The 9,088-nt window shown below is 37.7% G+C and overlaps 1 long non-coding RNA gene across 1 annotated transcript; it reads right to left on the bottom strand.

Moving 5' to 3' along the window:
• Positions 1 to 7,092: 7,092 nt before the first annotated feature.
• Positions 7,093 to 9,077, bottom strand: LOC121478604. Its single transcript, XR_005984550.1, has 2 exons — positions 9,016 to 9,077; positions 7,093 to 7,384 (listed from the first exon to the last, which is right to left on the bottom strand). It is a non-coding gene; the product is annotated as an uncharacterized LOC121478604 (long non-coding RNA).
• Between the last annotated feature and the right edge of the window lie 11 nt (positions 9,078 to 9,088).

The following is a 9,088-nucleotide window of genomic DNA, read 5'->3' on the forward strand; positions in this document are numbered from 1 at the left end:
TTATGCTACTATAGTACGTGCAGCATAAAGTATTTTAAAAACAGCTACCATTAGAGAACGGGATTTAAAAATAGAGACAGAAGTTTTCATTTTTCCCCCATACCCTAATAAATCATCATGGTCCCCTCCTTGGAGACTACTGCTCTTAATTGCCACAGTTATTCCAAGAGCAGTCTTTAAGCGGGGCTCGGGGGCCAAGTTTGGCAGGTTGAAAATGAACCTGGGGATATTCGTCCAAAGAGTACAAAGAATGATAGAGGTCAGTGGTCTCAATTCTGCTGTACTTTAGAGTCAGCCTGTTTTAAGAAATGTGACCACCCAGGCCCCTCCCCACACCAACTAATTAGTAATTCTGGAGGTGGGGTCTGTGAGTCGTTTTTTTTTAATTTTTTTTTTAATTTCCCAGATGACTCTAACAGGTGGACAGGGTTGAAAAATCAGCGGTATAGGTGTTCAAAAGAAAAGAGTTACTTCACTGGAAAATATCTGTCCTGACTTAAAAGCATTCTGGTCTACTACTTTCCCATGTAAGACTGGGGAAAATGTTTCACTTTTCAATAAAGACAGTGTGAAGGAAAGTGAGAAGAAAAGCACAAAGAAACTTTAGGGTAAAAACCATACCTAATAAAAGAACAGTGAGGTTCTCTCGGAAGGGGTGGTTTTCATTTCCAATTCCAGGTTCTAATTTACTACATCTTCAACTACCCCAATTTTGACAGACCTTATTTTTCCATTTAATCAAAAACATTTATCCAATTAGATTATTCAAATTATCTAATGACTATTTCATATTGCAATCATGGTTATTTCATAGATCAAAATAATTAATTCTGGCTACTTCATTATTTTGTTTAATCAAGTTTATCTCTCAACTTGGGTGGGGGGGGGGAGGGAAGCGCCTGACCTTAAAAAAATAATAATAAAAAGACATATTCTATCTCTGAGGAACTGACTTCATCGAATTATCCTGGAGGGAAAAGCAAGTACAAAAACGTGAACTACAGGCAGCTGGAAAGCAAAATTCTGCACAATGAATGACACACCAAATCCTGCAGGGAAATATGCACCACAATACATTATTTCCTGTGACTTCCTGCCCAGGGACACTGAAGAACAGTAAAAATTCTTCCAGAAATTATTTCTTCAGCTGCCTTATTGATGGATTTAGCATAGGTATTTGGTCAGAATTTAAATCATTCTCAAATCCAAGCATGTATATTGACAAATTTTTACACATCTACTCACAAGTGCCACTTGGCTCCTTAAAATGAAGGCTAAAGGGATCCCTGGGTGGCGCAGCGGTTTGGCGCATGCCTTTGGCCCAGGGCGCGATCCTGGAGACCCGGGATCGAATCCCACATCAGGCTCCCGGTGCATGGAGCCTGCTTCTCCCTCTGCCTGTGTCTCTGCCTCTCTCTCTCTCTCTGTGACTATCATAAATAAATAAAAAAAAAAAAATTAAAAAAAAAAAAATGAAGGCTAAAGAAACTCCAACTGGATACCGTTTTATCACAAGCCTGGAATGCTAAAAATGCTGTGGCAAAACCATCAATTCATTCATCTGAGTGAAAAAGCCTATAAAATCACAGGCATCTTTGGCCACATCCTTAAATTTCACTATCCTATCAATTCCACAAAAGTTATATTGACATTATCTTTTGTGCTAGAAGCAAAATTAATCGTCTTCTGCGGGGTACTTAAAGAAAATGAAGCGGGCAATCTAAGTGTGTTTTATGATGTTTAAAGAGACTAAAATGAGCTTATTCCATAAATAGCCTTCCTAAGAAATTCTGGGAAGCCATGAGGGGACTGTGATACTAGCACCTACCTACTGTAGATGACATTGTACATTAGATTGGCCATAGGGACTAGTTAAACTGGGGAAGGGTTGTCCCAACACACTCCAAGTTAGGACAGATAATAACACCAATAATATCTTTTTTATGATTTTGCATAGTACTTCACATTTGTCAATGATTTCTGATGACTTTTCATTTCCTGCTGATGTGCTTATGGCCATAGCTCAGGAACTCCATATCCCTCACCATAATGACTCCTAACTACTGTCTCACCTACTCCAGCCCTGTCAGCACTGCATCTTGGAGCCTGTCACTTTTGTACTGACTTCCTGGTTCTCACCTCCTACCACCTTCCTATATTTACTTCTCACCTGAGCCACAGGGAGCTTCATGCCATTCCCTAAAATACTGTTTGGTCCTAAACTCGATTCCTTGACCATACACCATTCCTTTGCTATCCTTCATAAATGTCCTCAATTTCCCTTTGACTGATGGGCATCTGTGGAAGCCTTTCCGGAAAACCCCATGGTTGGCCTTATTAGCTTTTATACTATCTTAACCTTTGTATGTTCTGTTATCTTCATCATCACTATTTCCAAATCTGGGTTCTTCTCCCTCCACCATCAACCCTAAACAGAAAATGAGCTCCTCCGGGCCATTACTCTGTCACAACCATTTAGTATCCCCAGAGTCCAGCAGGTGCTCAATCCAAGGAACTGATGGATTCAACTGAAGAATGATGGAAAGGATTTTTGTTCCTGTTTGAGGCAAAGAAAATGGAATAACCCAAAGTAGGAACTCAATGCCCTTTTTCACCTAGATCAAAGGTGAGAAATCTATTTTAACCTAAGCCAATTCTGGGAAAATTAGGGATTGCATTTTTTAAGGGTATATAAGATGAAAATATTTTTATTAAATGACAGAAATTCAATGTGGAAAATAGGCACTGAAGATAGTCAATATCTTGTGGATGTGAGAGGCAGCAACATAGAGTATTTATTTTTAATCTTTCATCTGGAAATCCACTTTGGACAGAATTATGAAGTTGTGCTTCATCAAGCAGAATCATTTATTCTTGGCATCTGGATTATGGAGGACCATAGGACCACATGGTTTCCGTTCCTTAAGAAGACTTTTCTTCAAAGGCTGACTTTTTAAATTTATTTATTTATTTTTAATTTTTGCCATCTTTGCTCTGCAAGGGGTCTCTTTAGCTCTTCCTAAGTGGATTCTTCTCCACCCTTGCATCCCTTTGCCTTTGTGAGCCAGGCACTAGAGTTAACACTTAGCAAGTACCCCCTCCCCCAAATTGCTCTTTAGCAGCCTCACATAAAAATTACCCTAAGGGAAATACCTGGATCCATAAATAGTTGTTTACAAACTATGATTCACTGGCTCTCAAGGGGTTATGTAGCAATTTGGGAGACTGGTTGGATGGGGCATGTTTTGACTATTCCATCACCTACAGGCCTTGAGCATTTCTGGAGTCTTTTCATGCTACGAAACCACATGTAACACATAAACACTCCAATTATGTCTACAAGACATCAAAATAGTTATCTAATTTGAACAAATCGACTATTTTTAAAGCATATTCATCTAGGATGGAAGAACCGATTGTTTTTGCCTCATGTAAATGAAAAGAACAAGCATATATTTAAACACATATTTAAAATTTTCTACCTGATTGTATTAGAGTTAAACAGATACCATGATAATATGACTCAAATGATTACTTCTCTGAACCTGTGAGATTACTATGTCAGAGGGGAGGGAAGGGATTATTTTTAGAGCATCTTTCAAGTGCTTTATAATTGCATTTAATCCCTCAGCAGCACTATGAGGTATGTATTGCACAGACCCATTTTACAGATGATGAAATCATGGTTCAGAGAGGTTAGGTAACTTTCCTGAAGAGGTCACATGAATAGCATATGATTGAGCTCGAGTTTGACCTTGGGTCTGTGTGTCTACAAGGCCAGTGCTCTGTCCTTTACATCACACCCCTGCCAGAGGCCCACAAAATTATAAGGAACCCAGAAGATGATCCAGGACAATGCACTGGGGCCTTACTCCATAACTGCATATAAGGCGAGCCATGCCAGACTGTTGAGTGTGGATTGCTAGTGCCGCACAGCTCCAGGAAAGGAAATGCCTCATCTGTTTAGAAACTCCAGCAGAACAACCCTTACCAGAATGCAGCATTAAGCAAAAGCTTAACTTCACAAATACAACAAGCAGTGAGTTATCACCTTGAGAAAAGACAAATTTCTCCATGTTTGGATATTTTTAGGTCACCTCTTAAATATATTTTTTGGTAGTTAAATAACTTGATTTTTTATAGTTTTAATCAAAGCTATGCACACACACAGTGTAAAGAATCCAATTTAGGGGGTGGCTCAGTTGGTTGAGTGCCTGACTCTTGATTTCGGCTCAGGTCATGATCTCAAGATTCTGAAATTGAGCCCCATGTTGGGACTCATTGCTCAGTGGGAAGTGTGCTTGAGGACTCTCTCCTTCTCCCTCCAGCCTCTGCCCTTTCCCCCACTCACATTCTCTCTCTCAAATAAATAGATCTTAAAAAAAAAAAAAAAAGAAAGAAAAAAAAGAATGCAATTTAGATGGTCTATTGTGAAAAACAGCAGTCCCTCATCCCTCCCCCAGCACCTTTCTCCCCATTCCAAAGGCAACCATGTCCAACATTTTTAGCTATTTGTTTTGTCTGCTTGATTAATTGGCTGAATGATGTTTTTGGTGTTAACTTCCACAATTCTAAATATACTATATTTGTTCAGATTGTTAATTTGATTAACATGACTCTTCACTGTGGACGATAAGGACAAAGTTTCCTTTCAGCTCCTTCTTCCACCCCATCAGGCACAGCTCCCCTTCTCACCTCTTCATGCACTCAGTATCACAAGATCACAATTTTGGTTCAATTAATACTTAGTGTTTATATTATAGTAAATATATAAATGTTATTTACAGCTAAGATTTGTCATATATATATACTATATTTCTCCTATTCTTTTTGGCTCAGACTTTTGTCTCCCTAGGGTTACTTTCTGTTTGTTTTGCCAAGTACTCTATGTATTATCACTAATTTAACTCCAAGGTCTCCATCAATTATTTAACCTTTTTCTTAAAATGTTCAAACACATCAGGATTCTTTTAATTTCATCTTTCTAAAGAAGCCTCTCCTTGAGCCTTGTAATGTGCATTGATCAGCTGGATAGTCCCGGACACTGGAGACCCACTTGCCACCCTGGCTCCCCCTTCCCTCTATCCTGTCTCCATTGCCTTTCTCCGTCTTCATTCCCTCATTTTGGTGCAGCAAGTCCTAACATAGCTTCTGAGAATGGGTGTATGAGAGGTGAAAATTTTTGAGGCCTTACATGACTGAAATTCAATTTATTTTCTATGTTTTTATGTTCCCAAATCTCCAACCTTCAATTATTTTCTATATCCTCTGAATCTCATATGATTTGTTACAAATCTCTTAAACAGGTAGACCCACAACTGGCCAGAGTATTCTAGTAACAGTCTGAAGAATGCAATACAAGAATTACTTTGTGATTACTGAATTTGGAACTCTAAATTCCTTCCTGCCACAGTCGCATATTACAGTTATTGTACCTTTGTCTTTCCTGCCTACATGTGTTCCTATTTAGGATTAACAACTCTGTTTTGCCAAGGTCATTTTGAATTCCATTCTTATATTCTAAAGTGCTAATAACCCAATATCTTAGCTTCCGCCGTAAACTGAACTTCATAAATATCATGCAAATTACTAACACAGCACACAAGTTCTTCTAGACTCTCAAACTTGCTGCCATCTCTTTTAATGGCTAATTCAAAAGTATTTCAAACCATTAAACAATTGGAAATCCTGATACATATGACATAATTGTTTCTTTATGAAGGAAAGAGTACTACTTTGTTGAGTTTCAAAGTCCAAGTTCTGGGGGATTTATTGTGGTGCTTTGCAAGGGTGTTCAGCTTCTGCTTTTCAAAGGCAATCTCTTTCCTTATTTATAATTAGGTAGTACGTAATTCTTTTTCCAGACCAAGCATCCATTCTGTTAATACTAAACAGATATAATTAAAGAGGCAGCAAGGCATAGTGAAAAAACACTTGCTGGAAGAGGGAGAAGATTAATGCTACTAATGCCAATCTGGGATATCAGATTTGTTGGATATACTAATAATCTAATATTTACTAATCCACTAACTATGTATTGAGCAACTATTAGGTTCCATGTGCTGTGTTAGGCACTAGCGCTATAGAGTGAAAACGACAGACATGGTCCCAGACCTTGAGAAACAGGACAACAAATACTGAGCAAGTAAATAACAAGTGGACCATTACAATAATTTATCCTTTATAAGACTCAGTTTCCTTGAGAGTAAAATAAAGAAAACAATAATACTACTTCATGAGCTCCAATGAGCTAAAAGAGTAGAAAAACTTTATCAGCTCTTTTTCTGTACAAACTACAAGCATCTTCTACTAGCCTTGATTTACCAGGGGCAGAGAGCATATCTTACTCATCTGTGAAAGTAGTCATCTCAGTCAGTGGTCAGTGCTTATCAAATGAGCAGGAAGTCAACATATGTGTGCTGAGCAAGCAATAACTCCAAAAGAAGATGAGTCTACATTTTCACACATGCAAAAATCTTTTCATTTTCTCACCAAGCTTATCCACCCATTCACGAACAAATGAACCTTATGCAGTAAAAAAGCATAAAGTCATATGATAGTGAGATATGTCCCCACTTAGCTTGAATCCAACGCTAAATTGTGAACGTTTGAGTAACTGAAATATTATAACATGTAAGTTTTCATCTATCCCATTTCATGTAACAAGCAGTTGTCCCAGACAATTTCTGAGAGCAGAGTACAATTTTTGGAGTGTCCGACAAAATTATTTGAGATTTGGAAAGCACCTAAATAAGACACACAGAATAAGTCAATTACTTTGAACTTCAATATGAGATGTAAAACAAAACAAAAAAAACTCCCAGCAAAGTTTCAGCCTACAGAACAATTTTCAAACAATGCTAAAACACATTCAAATAAGTGTAGGAAAATGTCAACTGACCTGCTTCCCGGCAAGTCTATAGAATAAATGTTCTTTAAATCTTTGGACGCTAAAATTTGTGTAGCAGACAGAGGATTTTACCATGCAAGGTAATTATTTTGGTTTTATTCCCCCCACAGGGCCTAAGGAATAGTTGTGATTTCTGTTCTCATAAAACCACAGAATAAAAGGCCTGGAAGGGGGTCTAGGAATTGTCCATTGCAGCTTCTTTATTTTTCAGAGGAGGGAAAACAGAGGCCCAGAGAGGTGAGATGATTTGCCAGTTCCAGAGCTGGGATGAGAACCAATGTCTCCTCTTCTCTGGGACAGGAAGCAGCAGCAGCCTGCTGAAAACATTGCCTGGTATCCCGGGAATTTGCTTGTCTGCTGTGTGGAGATAGTCTGACCTTGGAGAGTCTAATTCCAAGACAGTTACACATACATTCCTGCTAAAGATGCATCTTCATTTTAATAGAATGGCAGACCAATACCTCCAGTTGTTTTCTATTTTTTTTAAAGAATAGAAAAATAAAATTATCTCATATTATAAAAATTCTACTTCTTAATATAAGTAAATAGAAAGTTCTCCAGAGAAGCTTACTCAACCACAGCAGTGGTTCCCAACACACTAGCCTAATTAACTAGTACAACCCAAAGCCTGTACTGGTCTATTGTTTCTTTCATGTGCCAGGCAATGACCTCCTGCCCACTTCCTATCCACCCAAGATTCTCACTATCAGCTCTTCTCCTCAAAGCCATCCATAAAAAGTTCAACCCCTTTATCTTGGCCTCTCCTTCCACCATCATGAGATCACAAAACAAGACCAAAACCCAGAAAGTAGTTTGTCTTCACAAGTTTGGGAATATCTAATCTGCTGGCTCATAAATTATAAAATGGAGTAATATAGAGAACACGGGCCTGAAGAACATGCAGACCCAGTGTAAATATGGTTCTAGCTCTAAACTCTTGAAGAAGTCTTCAATCTTTCTAAGGCTCAATTTCTTCATCTATAAACTGGAGATGCTAATGGTTATCCCATGGAGTTGCTATAGAGATTAAACGAAGACACCTTTAAGGATCTACCACACTGCCTGGCACACACTTTAAGAACTAACTCTTTTCTACTCTCTCTCTGCTGCCCACTTTTTCTCCATTTTCTAGGAACCCTGTTGAATATGCAAGTAGTGTCATTTGTTATATAATTCTATTTTTCTATATATTTGGAATTATTAAAAATTCAAAATTATAAAAATTTCAAAATAAAGTTATTAAAAATGATCATTCCCTAATGTTCACAATGTTTAGTAAATATAAATAATCTTTCAATCATGCAGATTTGGGTGATAATATATTTTTAAAAAACAATACTTTACAGGATCCTTGGTGGTTCAGCGGTTTAGCACCTACCTTTGGCCCAGGGCGTGCTCCTGGGGTCCCAGGATCGAGTCCCGCATTGGGCTCCCAGCATGGAGCCTGCTTTTCCCTCTGCCCACCCCCCATCATGAATAAATAAATAAAAAATCTTTAAAAAAAAAACACAATACTTTAGAAGCTAGAGAATGACATTTTATGCATACTGAGACATGCCATAGAATAGCCAATGTTCTTAGGGAGGTTTTAGTCTAATATGTAAGCTATACAACAAAGCTATAGCAGTTGACCATCTTAATTATTGCTTATGAAATACTATTCTGATCATGTATATATTTGGAAAACATTTTTTATCAAAAATATTACCTACTTTTAAGTATATAAACACTGCTTAATTGGGTATCTTTTTAAAAAATGTTGTTTTATTATCAGTTATCATATACAGCCTGAATGCTGATCAACAACCAATGAAATCATATTCAGTTTGATGCATTTAAGTAAAATTAGTGAGTTCATGGTTCAGAATGGATATTTGTCTATATTTTTTAGAAGGTACTATTCTCCACCTAAGAGACGGTATTTTGCCCTTTGTGATAAAATCTCATGCCATTTTTAAACTAAGGTATAAAATACAAATATTTTAATCCATGGTTCTGTGGGTTTCTTGGAACTAATATGGTTAAATACTTAGGGCCAATTCACTTGGTCTCTCCAAATTTCAGTTTCCCAAGTTAGATGGATATAAATATATTTATAATAATACCTTTCTTTTAGGGATCCCTGGGTGGCGCAGCGGTTTGGCGCCTGCCTTTGGCCCAGGGCGCGATCCTGGAGAC

This window comes from Vulpes lagopus, chromosome 19 (genome assembly GCF_018345385.1).
Source record: "Vulpes lagopus strain Blue_001 chromosome 19, ASM1834538v1, whole genome shotgun sequence".
Lineage (NCBI taxonomy): Eukaryota > Metazoa > Chordata > Mammalia > Carnivora > Canidae > Vulpes > Vulpes lagopus.